The sequence below is a fragment of the Phyllobates terribilis genome, unplaced genomic scaffold (assembly GCF_046119375.1).
Source record: "Phyllobates terribilis strain yellow unplaced genomic scaffold, ASM4611937v1 Scaffold_5__5_contigs__length_657084704, whole genome shotgun sequence".
NCBI lineage: Eukaryota > Metazoa > Chordata > Amphibia > Anura > Dendrobatidae > Phyllobates > Phyllobates terribilis.
In genome coordinates, this window is record NW_027362765.1 from 191,353,289 (window position 1) to 191,369,096 (window position 15,808).

Consider the following 15,808-nt stretch of genomic DNA (forward strand, 5'->3'; position numbering starts at 1 on the left):
GCACACTTTTGATGTGACCTCACAAAACGAGGAGCGGAGCAGCGGTGGGGAGCAGGCCCTGGAGCCAGGGATGGGGAGTACCTGATGAGTTTGTTATTTTATGTACTTTACACACTTTGGGGAACACTTATTGAAATTGGAGATCTGAGAAAGGCGGTTTAAGTCTATATTGCAGACTAATAATGGAAGTCTATGATTACACGGGTAAGCTCCCATACACAGTATATAGCTGTTGGACAAATGATGGCTTGGTGGACAGCTATGTCTCACGATTCCCCCTAAACAGGAACGCTTAGCTCTGCCTAACACACTTATATTCTCTATGTGAGAGCTGCTTCCAGAGAGGCTTATCTCCTATAGAATAAAATAGATCAGACATTGGAAATTGATTTTCCAGATCCTTCTTTCCCTCGAAACCATCTGTCGGGTTAGAGTTGGGAGACCCAATACACATTAGACTGGTGGCCGATCCTACCAATATCTGTGGGTTTGGCTAACTTTAGTCTAATATGTACAATGGCTTTAACTCTCTATCAGTAGCAAAACCAAAAAAGGACCAGCACACCTGTTAGGCCTCGCTCACACAAGTGTATAACATGGCCGAGTACTCTGCGATGTTTTATCGGATAGCACACGGCCCAATGTTATTCTATTTGGCAGTGCAAATCTGCGATTTTATTCTCATGCCAATTCAGCTTCAGAAAATAATTGCCTCTTGAGAAAGCAGTCACGAAACGCGCATCGAGGCCCGTTCCTGATAGGAGTGACCAGCCCTCCTTTGTCCCCTGTACGAGCAACAGTATATACCTTCGTGGGTGAGTCATTTTTGATCGTGTTGGTGATATATAGGATGGATTCAACGATATACTCCCTTACCGAATTGACCTGACTCCCTCTTGATTATTTAATACTCTCTATGTTTGCTTGTACCACCTTTCCCGCCCTCTCCTCTTCCCACCTCTTCTCTTTTACTCACTTTCTATCTTTACATTTTTCTTTTTGGATGTTATCTTTAGGTATAGTGTCATACCGCAGTCACTGACCTGAGCCCATCCCTTGCAGTTTATATATCTTGGTGATTCCCCTCAGAACGCTTTTCCTTAGGGGACCCACGCGTATTTATTGTCATCTTTTTTGGTGCTTATTATTTTTTCATCTTATATTTATGATGTATTGTCTAGATACTTAGTCCTCTACTTTTTTATGGGGCTAAGGACATGGTGGGAATTTTTTAATAATAAAGCTTATTTATGCTAGTTTACTCATTTGCCCTCTTCGTTTTTCTATCAATTTTTTTGAGTAGGCGCTGCTTCGCGGCTATGGGGTGTGAGTGGTATCCCCTCCACATCACTTACCTGCCGTTTTAAATATGTTGGCCAAAGTGTTTTCAATAATTGCAGAATGCTGCGAGACTCGGCTCACACGCACCCATACAAGTAAGTCTATGGGTGCGTGTGAAACATTGGACTGCACTCGGATGTCATCCCAGTGCAGTCCAATTACGGACACAGGCAATGGAGAAGACGGAGAAATTACTTTCTCTGTCTTCTCCTCACCCGTACTCCGATTCTCTCATGCGCGACGATCGGAGCACAGAGCATTGACACTCGGCTCAAACCCTGATCCGAGAGTATTTGCATTATCAGCCCTGATTCTCTCGCATGAGAGAGTCGACAGCCGTATGACCCCGGCCTTAGTATAAGTGTAATGCGTAGGTGCATATATACACTGGCCATTAACAGACAAATGCAACAAAGATTAAAACCAATGCATAGAAATACTACAGTAAGTAGTAACACATATAAAAGTATAGGGTACTTAGTTGACATGAGTCTAATGTGTACAGTGGCCTAAAATGTATATATGGATAGTGTTGGAGTAGAATTGTCATCTGATATGTCCCCTATACTCTTCTGCTGAATAGGTTACACTAATTGCCTATGAGGTTTATATTCCAAAGCATAAATCGCTCATAAACATAGTAGTTAAAAGAAATACTGCTTACTTTAAGAAGTCTACATTTCAGAGTTACCAAGATGAGTGTGAACAAAGCGGTTTATCAAAATTGTCTTCAAAGGGGCTAAAGAGAGGGACTCAGTGCTTGGTACCGTCTGGGAAATCCAGCGGTCCAGACAGCTAAATCCGACTCAGTAAAAAGTCAGGAATTCCAGCCGTTCTACTGCAGCGTGACTGGGTATTTGTAACAGAACAGAGGGCTTTATCTATGGCAGGAGATTCCTCGTTGGGTAATACGGTGTTATTCACTCTTTCGGTACAGTTACCTCATAATTCACAAAACCAGCTTCATATTTGAATGAAATAGATGATTTGTTTGGTTAAAGGGGTTTTCGCCGTTCAACTTTTTGAACTTATTATTTTATATGGCAATGTTAAAAATAATGAAATCATCTGTTACTTACCCTCCCCAGGTCCATTGTGCTCTGGTGATAGTGTACAGGCTCTGGTGATTGTGTACAGGTAACAGTGGCGACATCATGCTTACGGCGCAGCAGCTAATCACTGAGTTCAGCAGTTCATGTCATCTACAATTGTGGTCAAAAGGTGAAACAAACACCATTCTGCCTTTTTTTTTTTTAGGTTTAGCTTTTACGAGGTTCAGTGTGTGGCTAAAATGACCCGAAAATATTATTTTTCAGATCAGTATGATTATGGCAATACTAAACTTATATAACTTTTTTTTTTATTTTAAGTGTTTTAAAAAAAAAATTAAGGACTTAGTAAAAATAAATTTGGTTTGTGTCGCTATTTTCTACGTAGCGTCATGTTTTCAATCAACGGAGCTATATGAGGGCTTATTTTTTGTGCGATGGGCTGTAGTTTTTTAATGGTACCATTTTGGTATTCCATTACATGAGGTTTTGATTGCTTTTTATTGGATTTTTGTGATGACCAAAAAACGGCTACTGTATATTGATTTTTTTTTTTTTACTTTACGTTTTTCCCTGGACAGATTAATTCATCTTATATTTTGATAGATCAGATTTTTACGTGTTCTGCGATACAAAATTTGTTTACATTTTTATTTTTGGCTGATATTTTGCCAACATTCTCAAATTTGCTAGGTCTGTCCCGAATTTTTGGGAATCAAACCAAGAATAAAAGGGGTGAAGTTTAAATTACATTTTATTCCCCAAAGTGGGCATTCTCTTCCAGCTTTTGGCATTCTCGGAGTGGCCCTGGAGTGTATGAGACTTGAACGATCTTATCTTGCCAACTATAATATTGGTTATATGCGAGAGTCTTACGCAGATAATTTCTACCCAGTGTGGGATTTTCACTCACTTGGGTGCGACAGGAGGCAAACAGGAAGCGTGTTTACTTTAAAAGTCCATGTCGGTTTATTGCTTCATAAACCAAAAAGCAAAAAGGGAAACAAACAGCTTTTAGTTCAGGCAAACAAAGTAACGTTTCCCTTAAGCAAGTCTCTGCTTAACCAGTCCTGTGGGCATACAGGCTGGGTAGCGTCCAATATCCTGGCACTGTCTGGAGACCGCAACACACCGGAGGCCTTCTTCCTCCAAACACACAGGCTATGTGCCAAACAAACGGCCTCCATTTTATAGGTTGTTAACCACACCCAGAGGTGGGTAGCTGAAACCCGCCCAACTCTCCAAACTACCCGTAACCCGGTCTCAGGGGCACCAATCAGTCCTCTTAGTGCTTACGTGCACTAGAGCAACACTCCGGGTTACATCACAGAGGATAGCCATCTGTGTGAAACATACCTCCCATCGACTATGCGGCCATTAACCACCTTACACCAGTAACAAAGGGAATGGAACTAGCAAGGACTGGATCTCTGCAAGGACCCCATAGTAGTATTCCCCTGCATTAAAATGAAAGCTCAGTCACTGAAGAATATCCTGACAGACTCGAAGTCCTTCCAACACTTACCTTTGCCTAGACCAGTGTTTCTCAACTTCAGTCCTCAAGACCCACCAACAGGTCATGTTTTCAGGATTTCCTTAGTATTGCACAGGTGATGGGATTATTGACTGTGCAATACTAAGGAAATCCTGAAAACATGACCTGTTGGTGGGTCTGGAGGACTGGAGTTGAGAAACACTGGCCTAGACAATAATGAAACTGTCATGTTATGTAAGAAGTGTCATAATATATTTGGTGTATGCCGAATCTTCCCCATTCTGTTGTAGGACAGCTAAAATCTATAAACTCTATTCTGTACATCTATTTGAATTTCGATAAAAGTTTCTTACAATATTATAGGTCTGTTTCAGCCTTGAGGTTACTCATATCACACACTGAGAGTGACCACTGTCCTAGAGCCAAGCGTGACCTTCAATTACTTCAGCCCAGCAGGAATAAGCTGAAGGTGAAACTGAATGTTCTATGTTAGTGCATGGAAACTCATTCCAGGAAAGCTCATGCAAGTTAACAGAATTAGAAAACAGCCTTAGAAAGCCGCCTCAGGCAGGTTTCCCTGGATAAAGATCTGGTGCACATAGCTAATAATATTATAATCTGGCTGCGGCTTCTGCACCCTCGAACTGTGGAGAGAAGAACAAAATAAAGTCATACAAGGTGACTTTCCATGTAGCAAGTCCATGTATTTACCATTATAAAAGCTTAGTATTTGCACTATCAGTAAAAACAAATGTTATAATGTTGTCACTGATGATCCATTAAAAATAGTATATGTTCAAACATATACTGTGAAAACATATGGAAACATAAGTCACATATATGGATCTTTTGCTACATGAAAACCAGTGGGAACATTATAGCATACTGTACTGAGACATTGTCAGCCATTGTAGAGTAGAAAGAAAGGTCAGAATCAGAACAACAAAGCACCAGAACAATAGGGGAAATACACAAAGTTATGCTGTATTAAAGAGTGACCTCCAGAATGGTCTATATTTATAGTGCTTCAATGCATCTTATAAAGGAAAGCAGAACGCATCTTATACTGAATAAAACACTCTACTCTTTTGTTGACCAGTCTTGCTCAGACCTATCTATATGGTAACACGACACACAAACCAAATGTAGTCTCACTGCAATCATAATCTCTTCCATCTGTTATCTAATTTTTACTGACATACATTTAGAAGGTTAGCAAGAAGTTTGGGCTTGATGGAAAAGAATAAAAACAGCAAGATCAGATTTTGCATGTTTTTTTTGTTATCTGTTACTATAAAAATACATAGGCAAAGGTATTTTCCAGCACCAGTAGTCAGAAAATCTTGATTCGACTTTATTGAATATCCATGTACACAAGCTAGAGAAATACACTGTAGTACATGATCAGACACATTTCGGAACGCTGATGATTCTTAGACTGGCTATATAGATTAGATGGCTGTTTTATGAACAATGCTTTGGCTGATCATTTGGTCGACAGCCATCTCAGCCGACTCTTCCGTACACAGGAGCGCTCTTGTGTTCTCTATGGGAAAGCCACTGGCTAACACTCTGTTCGGCAGCTTATCACCGGGAGAACAATGCGATCGGCAGTCCAAAATCAGACGTGTCAGATTGACATCTCCCGACATCAGTCTGCGGGCTTCCCCATACACATTAGACCATCTGCCGAATCTGTCAATATCGACAGGTTCAGCCAACATTAGTCTAATGTGTAGAGGGGCCTTTAGTCGGCTTCTATGACTAATGCATTTGATCATGTACTACTGTGTCTTTGTCTGGATTGTGTATATGGATATTCCATAAAGCCAAATCAAGATTTTAGGACTACTGCTGCTGGAAAATTCCTTTGCTTGTTGGATCCATTACCTCTATGCCGCGTACCTCTGGGTTGGTGAGCAGCTGCATCTTTGCCTTCCTATGGATTTGAACTGTAGATACAAAATTGGATATATCTGATAAAGACCTTTTGCAAATTTGCTTGCAGCCCAGACAAAAATATTTCACAACATATTCTGTAAATGACAGATTTCTATTTATGACATATACTTATGATTGATTTCCTGTCCGACTAAAAGTATGGTAGAACTGACATAAGCAGTGTTTCCTATACTACATATCTAACAATATACTATGTAAATGACAAACAGATGAGAGGTAAATATTTTCATTTTTGCAAAGCGTTGCTATGATAATATACAAACAGCTCTTACCTAGTAAAGGCCAAACATACTCCGAGGTACTCTATACATAACAGCACAACAGTATGGGAACCTCGGAGCAGGAAGAGGGATTGAAGAATAACCACGTAGATGTGAATCCCAACAGTTATCTCACTATACAAATAAATAATTTAGATAGAAATCCTGACCTTTGTGATGTCATCACAAAAGGGGCACATCATTTTCAGGTGGTTGGTACTTAGTTATAGCTTAGCTCTATATTGATCATCCCTATAGGAGACCACAGGAGACATCTGACCACTGTAGCCTTTCTGTGTTAATGAAAATATAGGGGGCTGGTGGCTGAAGAAGACTTTGAGGCAACAAAGGGGTTATTAAGTTGTTTAGTTATCTGGTAATTACTATGTATTCATATACTGTTATTTATTTTGATAAAAGTGTTTGCTGTGTGAATTCCCTATGGCCGATTATTGTATGCTATTGTATGTTCTCCTACAGGTTCTGCCTAAGGCCGTCCCTGGGATGCAGGAGGTCTGCCCAGAAGGGGGAACCATACAATAGATAGGGGGGATTCAGTACACTACACTGCTTAGACACTAGTTAGTTAAACCAGGGGTTGCATCATCAATTGGGAGGGGTTAAATATAGTTTTATAGAAAATCTATTCCGGGTTGCAGACAGTAGGGGAGAGTGAGTAGTGAGAAGCAGTAGTAAGAGAGTGACATAGGCAGTGAGGCTGCTGTTAGGGGAGGTCTGTGTCAGGCCACCCCAATCCTGAGTTCAAGACCCGAATGCACAGGCCCGGTGTAAGGTCTGTTCCATATCCAGAGAGAGACGGAGTGTGGAGGAAGACTGAGCAGACAGGAAAACAGACTTCATTAGCAGTGAAGAAGTGTTTTACTAGTACAAGTAATCTGAACAGAATGAGCACACATTTGAGACAGAATCTGGACGCTGGAACAGTCCTAGGCTCACAGCCTGTCAGAGGTGCTCAAGGCGAGGCCTCTATATCCCTAGAGGGGAGATTCTCAGCTGGGTCGCAGAAGAAGTGGATGATGTTGGGTCTCAGGACAGGAAGAGAACGAACACTGGAAAGGCACATAACCAATGGTACTTCACTAACCAAAGATCTTGTCTTGATCTGTATACTGCAGCCGTGTATGGAAGAATTTCACAGTAAAAGTGAGTCTGTTAACCCGTACCTACGATCTCCTGTCTTGCTTGAAGTCAGTTCCGGTCCCATGGATGGTGTAACAGTGAGTACAGAGAATCCTCCAGTGCAGCACACCCTCTGGTCTCAGTCTTAATAGGAGAGGGGGCATTGAGCAAAGAATATAAAGTTTTGGCACACAGCGTGATGGTAATGGCCCTTGATTCTCCCCTCTACAAAAAAAGGACAAAAACGACGATCAAACAGCCCCAGGTAATAATGAAAATGCAAAACGTTTTTATTATTAGAAAACTCAGAGTAAGGGGGAAGGGGAGGATTTACACACGTCAGGAAACGGACGCACAAGGCATGAGCATGGGCATATACTTATACAATATATCATATGATAAATAGTGGTAGTGCTAATACAAAGCCCAACTCTGCAATAATAAAAGATGTATGGGTATCAGAAAATACAAATATCACTGGTATATGCAGGTAGTGAGAGTAGAATATGTAGAGAAAGAAAAGTAAACTATTGCATTACCATTTTTAGTTTACTTCACCGTCGTATATTGTGTCTTAATTTTTTTCTTACTACATCATAATGGCCAGTTATATTATATTTTTCTTACATATATATTAGACCCATTGGCTAACAGCACTATGAGGAAGGCTGAACTAGTTAAGATGAAACAAATGTGATCCAAAGGCTCCCAAAGCCTCCGAATTTACCATTGTGAATGTAGTATTACATGGTGGACATTCACATGCAATACTTGTCTGCCAAGTGATGACAATTTTTTAAAGTCCATATGTAGGTCCTTGTGTCCATACTATACGCATATACAAAGGACTTCATCGGATAGGACGATACCCAAGTGGGAACATCTTGAATTCCACAAGGTTGACACAGAGTAAATAAAGTCAGTTAGAGAATAAATAAGTTAGCCAAAATATATCACTTACTTCTTAATCATCCCCAAACCTTCGTGATTAACCATGACTCAGATATGATCATCATATATCATATGAACTATTCACAAGCACACAGGTGTTATCTGTGGTAAGGAAGACATGTCTGTTTTCGATGCTGCGGTTTGACTACAGCGGAATTTGTTTAGCACAGCAGCCTGCTTGTCTCCAATAATTACATAGGTGTCAAGAGCTATATGTCAAATGAAAATGAAGATGATTTAAAGTTGGACATGTTTCATGTCATTGGCATTATGAAACCGTTTTTTATCTATAATACTATCATTTAAAGCCTTTTGCTGCTGTTTCTTTTAAATAATAATACACATGTCCAATGTTTGTAAGTTGTACCATAAAAATGAAGGAAACTTAGCAAGTAGTTTGATCTAAAAAACAACCCATGTTATTCAGGGTTCTCCGTGCAAGTGGCAGTTGTGTACCACTGTCCAGGTGAACACCACCCGTTTTTGCATCACTTTGTAACCTGGGTTCCCCATTTTTTATGTTGTCACATACCCACTCTTATTATGAAAAAGTTTAGCATCCCCATTAATATTCTAATTTCCCCATCTGCTGCCCATCTTCTATCTTACCCTCAAGACCTTTCACAGCTTACTAACTCTCCTACACATGAAGACTGGAATACACTGGACCTGGTCTTCTTCAGGCTCTGCTCACTTTATGACTTTACTAACTCTTCTCATTAGCTCTCATTACCTTCTTTCCTTCTTTGTTAAGTTTTGTTGCCTCTCTTAAGACACCACTATATATCACACACATAGAAACCTTCATGTTAGTAACAGCAAGCAACTTTTTACAGTTGTCATTGCCCTCATCATCAATCTCCTACCACTCCTGTCCTGATTTTGCTGTTAAACATATTGGGCGTTGTTAAAATAAAAAAGCTTATACTCACCTCCGGTGCCAGCGCCATTCCAGCAGTGTCGGCACTCGCATTCCTGGGGCTCACGTGCAGTTATTATGACACGTGAGCCCAGCAACCTTATCAACGCTGGCGTCACTGTCTCCTCCTTTGGACGTATAAGAATTCAAGGAGAGGTGAGCGGCATCCACAGCTCTCACTTCCTCTTCCTTACTTATACATCCGAAAACGGGGACAGTGATGCCAGCAGTGGCTCATATGTCACAACAACCACACGTGAGCCCCAGGAACGTGAGTGCTGACACCACTGGAATGGTGCTGGCACGGGAGGTGAGAAAACACTTTTTTATTTTTTGGGGGGTCAAATATGGAAAATGAGAAGTGATTATCCTAGTAGTGGACAGCCCCTTTAAAATATATAACACTGCTCATAACTTTGACAAACAAGCCTACTTCACAATCTTCTCACAATAACCTCACTATAGAATAATCCAAAATGATTACACTTCTCGCTCCCTCTGAATCTTAGTTTTAAAGTTCAGGCCCCTGTCACCAACCTCAGCGCTGAATATCTGGCCATGTATTTGGCTCGCCCCCTGGGCCGTGGGGCACTCGGATCCGGGCAACAGGGCAATGATGGGGGGTAGTAGTGGCAACCCGGTCAGTGGCTCAGGGTGGTCAGACCAGTGGCAGTCTTCTATATGTTTGGCAATGTCCGACTACGCCACCCGTGGATTGCGACTATTATGAACCGCCGCTGCAAGGCAGTCCCCTGAGGCTGATGGTGTGTGCAGCTGAGATAGTATAACTCCCCACGGGAAGAGTGTAGCCCCAGGGCAGTATAGTGGATGGTGGGGGTGATGGTGCAGGGAGTCCCAGTACCGTTAGTGCTGGCGAAGTAAGAAGCACAAAGACAACATGTTGCAGTCCAGGGTCTTTTACTCACAGTTCGTATACTCCAAGCCACTTCTGTACAGGTAGTGACTGCCCAAGCCGTGCTGCGTCCACCAGGTGAGGGGCTCGGCCAACTCCCAGGCAATTCAGGAGCATGGCACAGGACCCCCTTCTGTCCTTCCTCTGGCTCGTGCCCCACCAGTGACCAAACTTCTGTCCAGCTGCCGCGGATTTATGCGGGCAAACCGTTTCCCGCTATCCTATATGGTGCCTTCCTAGCAGGTTTAGTGAGGGGTCACACCAATATATGATCACGACCTCCGGTTCTTGGCTGAGAATTATTTGCCTCCACCAACTTGGGATCCGGTACCCTTTCCTTGCCTGACCCGTCACCGGTAATTTCCTGGGTCCTTAGGGTCCCTTCTTCCTTCTTGTTTCTGAGCCCTTCTGCTTCTCTGTCTCTTCTCCTCCTGTCCAGTTCCTTCTTCTCCTCCTTCCTCAGCCTCTCCTCTAGGCCTACTTCTCCTTCTCCTCTCAGGCTCCAGCCTTCACCCTAGGCCTGCCTTCTGAGCAGAGCTCCTACAGAGCCTCTGCTCCCTGTCTTCTCCTCACAGACTGAACACTGAACTAAGATGGTGCCCGCCTTATATACCTCCTCCTCTGTGTGTGAGCTCAGGTGACCAGCACCCAATGAGCTCCTACCTATGCTCAGAACCCAACCCCTATCTGCTCCTACATCACTGGGTTTTCCTCCCCCCTCCCCACTCCAGCCAGGGACATGGTCAGATGTGCCTGCATAACTATATAAATGGGAGCACTGTAGAGCTGTCCCCCGGAAATGGGGTGTGTGTGGTGTATGCAGCTAACTGAGCCCTGGTCCATACTCCATCCTTACCCGGGAGTGGAATACCACACCTCTGGCTGAGGTGCAATACTCCTGTAGCGGCCGAACCCTCGGGGCGCTACATATTTCAAATGAAAAATTTACCATATCCATCAGGAAATGTATCATCCGAATTCCTAATAGCATGGATCCTCTTCCCTCCTGCACTTCATCAAGTTCACTTTCCACTTTTGAACCAGTCACAAAATGCCAGGGTTAGTCTGTCTGCTGTCTGTAACTGTAACATCATGTCCTCTCTATTTCTGAAACTGTTTCTTTCCGCTGCGCTCACTCAGGGAGGGGTTCGGTCCACCCTCAGGTATCTCTGGAGTACTTAGCAGGACCCCCTTCTGTGTCCTCTCTCTGGCCATCTCCCTGCACCTCATACCAAGTGTCCCAATCCGGTACCTGTGGGCCTTGTCGGGCGACGTCTGTTCCGTCCCCTGGGTCCTCTATAGCTACCTTCTTGGTGAGACTGTTATGGACTGTTGGCTGCAGATGTGCGGCTAATGAGATGATGCTGTATGGGGAAGTGATCATTCTGTGTCCATCATTCTTTGTCAACCTGTGTAAAGAGGCTGGTAAACAAGCGCCAAACGACTTCAGTATTGTCGATCTCGCTGGTTTAACGGTCTAAACTAAGCGCATGTAAATGCAACCTAAATGTTTAAGTCTGATGGAGCAATATGTCAGCATCAAGGGGTCCACTTTAAACTTTTGTCTAAATGCAGCCTTGATGTGATGAGAACAGAGCCTAGCTTAAAAGATGAACTGATTTGCTTGTAACTGGTGCCTGTGTAATCCCTACCTAAATCTTTCCAGTCACTCCCCAGTTGACTTCATGAGGTTCTGGCCTTCAGATGTTAAAGCTCAGGGAGGCTGGATTACAATGATTTACCATGCATGGCTCTGGCTATAAACACACATTCATCCTTTATGTGCCTCTGGTCTCCCCTGTTATTTGGCTGTGATGTCAACCACAGTCACTGTATCCACAGCACTTTAGTGCATAGGCCAGAGACTTCACAAACCCAATTACATCACATTGCTGCCTTAAACTGTTCCATACCCAAATCTATCTGGGGAGAGGTGCTGATGTCATGGTTTGGCTGACCGGGGAAAGAGCTCTTCCTTTAATGGAAAACAAATAGTATACAGTATTCCACCCTGTGTGTCTGCCAAATAAAGGGGTTTAATTATACTCTAGACATATTAGTTGATGCATCTACATTCCACGTTAGAACTTGCATGGTTTTAATAAAAGAAATTTGTACAAATAAGAACTTACTTTCCCAGCGAGAATATCATTTTTTGAGAATGTAAGTATAAACCACTTTCATGGTCAGATAAAGTATTGTACTCCTATGTTTTCACATGACCTATAGTTTGAGGCCTTTGTGAAGCCCTGAATGGGCCTCCTGTCTCCTCCCAGCTTTGCTCTGTGTTTACTCCTGTATCTTCCTACCTCAGAAGAAACTCGTTTGCGAAATCATGTTTTTTTCTGACTTGCTATCCCTTCATTTATCATCTCTTAGAAAATCATGTCTGATGGACTTCTATGAAGGGACAAATAATAAATTGGTGGAAGATTCTGGGCCAAGAATTTAACCAGGGCTGCCATACTACCTCTGGATTCCTGAGTCCAACTGGCTGGTGACCTGTTCTTGGTTTATAGGACTGATGAATAAACTGTCGCAGAGTGCATCTTCTTACAGTCACCACTGTACTTACGAGAGCTTCAATCAGCAAGATATCATGAGTAAACGGTATTTACTTCATACTGGATAAACATGAGACATAATTCAGTGTCACACAGTCCATGTGCTGCTAACATAACACATTCAGGAAAGAGAAAAGAAAAAACAAACACAGGAAGTAAAAAACAACCAACAATTGAGAGCTTCCCTCCCCACATTACAGCAAGCATATAACTTTACACACTATCACCATCTGCTGTCTGGTTAGTATAAAGTCCTCCTTTCACTTATAATAAGTCCTAATCTGTTGCATATGCCAACATAAACAAGGGATTCCCATTTTCTTGAGAGGTGATGTTCCCATAGGAAAGTAGGTATAAACTAGCCATAAAAATAATGATAGCTAAGGGTGTGATTAGCAAATGCTGGGTTTCATTTTTTGGCCCCTAATAAATTTTGCTACAGGCTTTCCTGACTAAAGGTTCCTTTAAACATTAGATGAAATTTGGCTGAACCTACTCATTTCAGCTGGAAAAGCCAACAATCGAATTAAGAAAAATTTGGTAAATTGGAATTTGTGTCCCTTCCTTATATTCTAAGGAGAGATAAACTGCTCCCAGAGGTGTCCAAGTCATAAATACCTACTCACAGATCACATGAAAACCTACTCACAGATGTGCCCTCCCCATAATCCAGTCCTGAAATGGTTTATTTAATCTGCCACTATTTACAATTCCGTAAATTCCCATAGCTATTTGTCCCGCATCCATCTCATAAAGTCAGTACATCCCCTATAGGCTGCTTTCCCAAGCTTGCTCCCGTATGTAACAAGTTTAAATACTGTGGTGTTTGCAGGATAAACGTATAATGGATGAATACAAACACATATGTGAACCATAGTTGTCTGATTGGTCCTAGTCTATTCTCACCATTGTTTTTAGAGATGTAGGACTATTCTTTCACTTTGGGAAACATCACAGTCGTCTACTCCCTAGTAACATTCCTAGCATTGCTGTGTTAAGAAGTAATTTTTCACAAAGGGATCAGGAACATTTTCAACCAGTAATTTCACCATATGGCCCAGGAATCCTGAACCAATTATGGTGTTGAAAGACATGAGAAGACTCAGGCTGCAAAGTGATAATGTATAAGTGATAATGAATAACATAAGAAACTGAACTTGATATCTGGCCTTTATAAAGTTTTAAAGATATTATTATAATTAGTACATAATTTCTAGAGACTTTAACCAAATCACCCTACTCTTCCTTCCTAAACACACATATGCTGAGACAATAAATGTCTACCTACTGTGAGAAAAAATTAACCCTGCAAAAAAACCATTATTTATAATTAGGATATGCCATGATGTGGCCTCACATAAGCAAAATTCAAATAGTCAATATCGCAGAGATAAATTACTCAATAACTGAGAAATCAGCATTTGAATTGATATGCGTATAAGAGCCTAAAGGTCTGAAGCCTCTGTCACTCCAGCTCTATTCCCCGCCCAGAGCAGCCCCCTCCTGCTTGACTGACGGCTTCTTGCCTGAAGTCATACAATATAGAGGCTGTCAGTTAAGCAGGAGGAGGCGGTGCTGAGTGATCAATAGAGCAAGTGAGACAGAGGCTTCAGGTCTATGATAACTCTTAAACATCATTTGCATATCAATTAAAACGCCGATTTCTCAGTAATGGAGGAACGGACTGGCCATGCAAAGGTATTGCTGGACTTGTCTTTGAAAGAGCTACATGCGCATATAAATAGTTTGGGAGGTGAAATCGTGCTGACAGAGTCCCTTTAAGATTCATTGGTAGATAAATAGACAGACGGATAGTTAGATTGTTCACCATTTTCTCAATACTCATTTTTTTTCAAAGTCACAGAAAGTTAACATGAATGTTATAACAAGTTTTATTGTGGATTAACAAAACTTCTTATTGAGCATTAATTTTCTGAAATGGCCAAGATTCCTGGAAAAGTCATCCAGTCGGTCAGAATGGAATCATCATTAACATACTAATTACTATATACATTTTCCTCTAATGTTTACCACGAGGGCTTGGCTATTACCTGTGAGGTCACTCTAAGGATAAAAGGTCACACTGCATTTACATTCCTTTCACATCTAGACAGATTCCTATAGGAATTGGCCATACATGCTTGGAATTGTGATCAATCCAATGGCTTTATTACTTGCTGATCTCTCAAATATCTAGAATACTTCTGAGGTGACATCATACTTCTTCTAGGTATATTTTTGGATGGAGAACGTGATAATACTAATTCAAGAGTTTATCAGGACACTCAATCACAATGGTAATGGTCATTTCTAAGCAGGACTTCAAACACTAGAATCCAGTTCAAACAGAAACTGGACAAGAGATAACCTAATGAGTGAAATTGGCGGCCTTGTGGCATGTTATCTCCGCTGGTAAACAGAGTATTGACTGACGCATGGCTCTGCTGACATACAGAACTCAGAAAATGTACAGGTTCACTAATGCCCCCGTCACACTAAGTGAGATCACTGCTGAGTCACAAGTTTTGTGACGCAACAGCGACCTCAGCAGCGATCTCGCTACGTTTGACACGTAGCAGCAACTAGGCCCCTGCTGTGAGATCGCTGGTCGTGTCGAAATGGCCTGGACCATTTTTTGATCGTTGAGGTCCCGCTGGGTAGCATGCATCGGTGTGTTTGACACCTTACCAACGACCTCGTTGGCGACTCAGACACAGAGACACATAGGCAAGCATCGCTATACAGGTCGCTACGGGTCGCCGTATCGTTGCTGCGTCGTTGGGAAGATCTGACTGTTTGACATCTCACCAGCGACCACACAGTGACACAACAACGATCCCTGCCAGGTCGTATCGTTGTCGGGATCGCTGTAGCGTCGCTTAGTGTGACGGTACCTTAAGGCTTCAAGCTAACTTCCAGCAATGTTTTAGAGCTACTGGTCTCCTGGTTAACTGGTAGGCCTTGTAGACCTCTGTACATGGATGTTGACACAAAGTCTTCAAAGTAGAGGTATCACCTCTATGGTTGGACCAGCAGGCATAGCAATAAGATAGGGATAAGTTACAGTAGTTTGGAAATACTAACAATCAATTTTCTAGTCTTGAGCATTTTGCATTATCATAATTGTATTATACTTGGAGTGTAGGAGGAAATTGAAGAATCAGAAGAAGCAAGGGAAATATACTAACTTTAGAAATTGTGAACTGGGTGCCAA

General features: G+C 42.0%; 1 long non-coding RNA gene across 2 annotated transcripts; it reads right to left on the reverse strand.

The window, feature by feature from the left end:
* Positions 1-4,061: 4,061 nt before the first annotated feature.
* On the reverse strand, positions 4,062-12,738 carry LOC141271042 (uncharacterized). Of its 2 annotated transcripts, none has more exons than XR_012321807.1 (4): positions 12,501-12,738; positions 7,292-7,472; positions 5,791-5,837; positions 4,062-4,529 (listed from the first exon to the last, which is right to left on the reverse strand). It is a non-coding gene; the product is annotated as an uncharacterized lncRNA (long non-coding RNA). The 2 variants fall into 2 exon arrangements; XR_012321806.1 differs by having other exon boundaries at positions 5,776-5,837.
* Between the last annotated feature and the right edge of the window lie 3,070 nt (positions 12,739-15,808).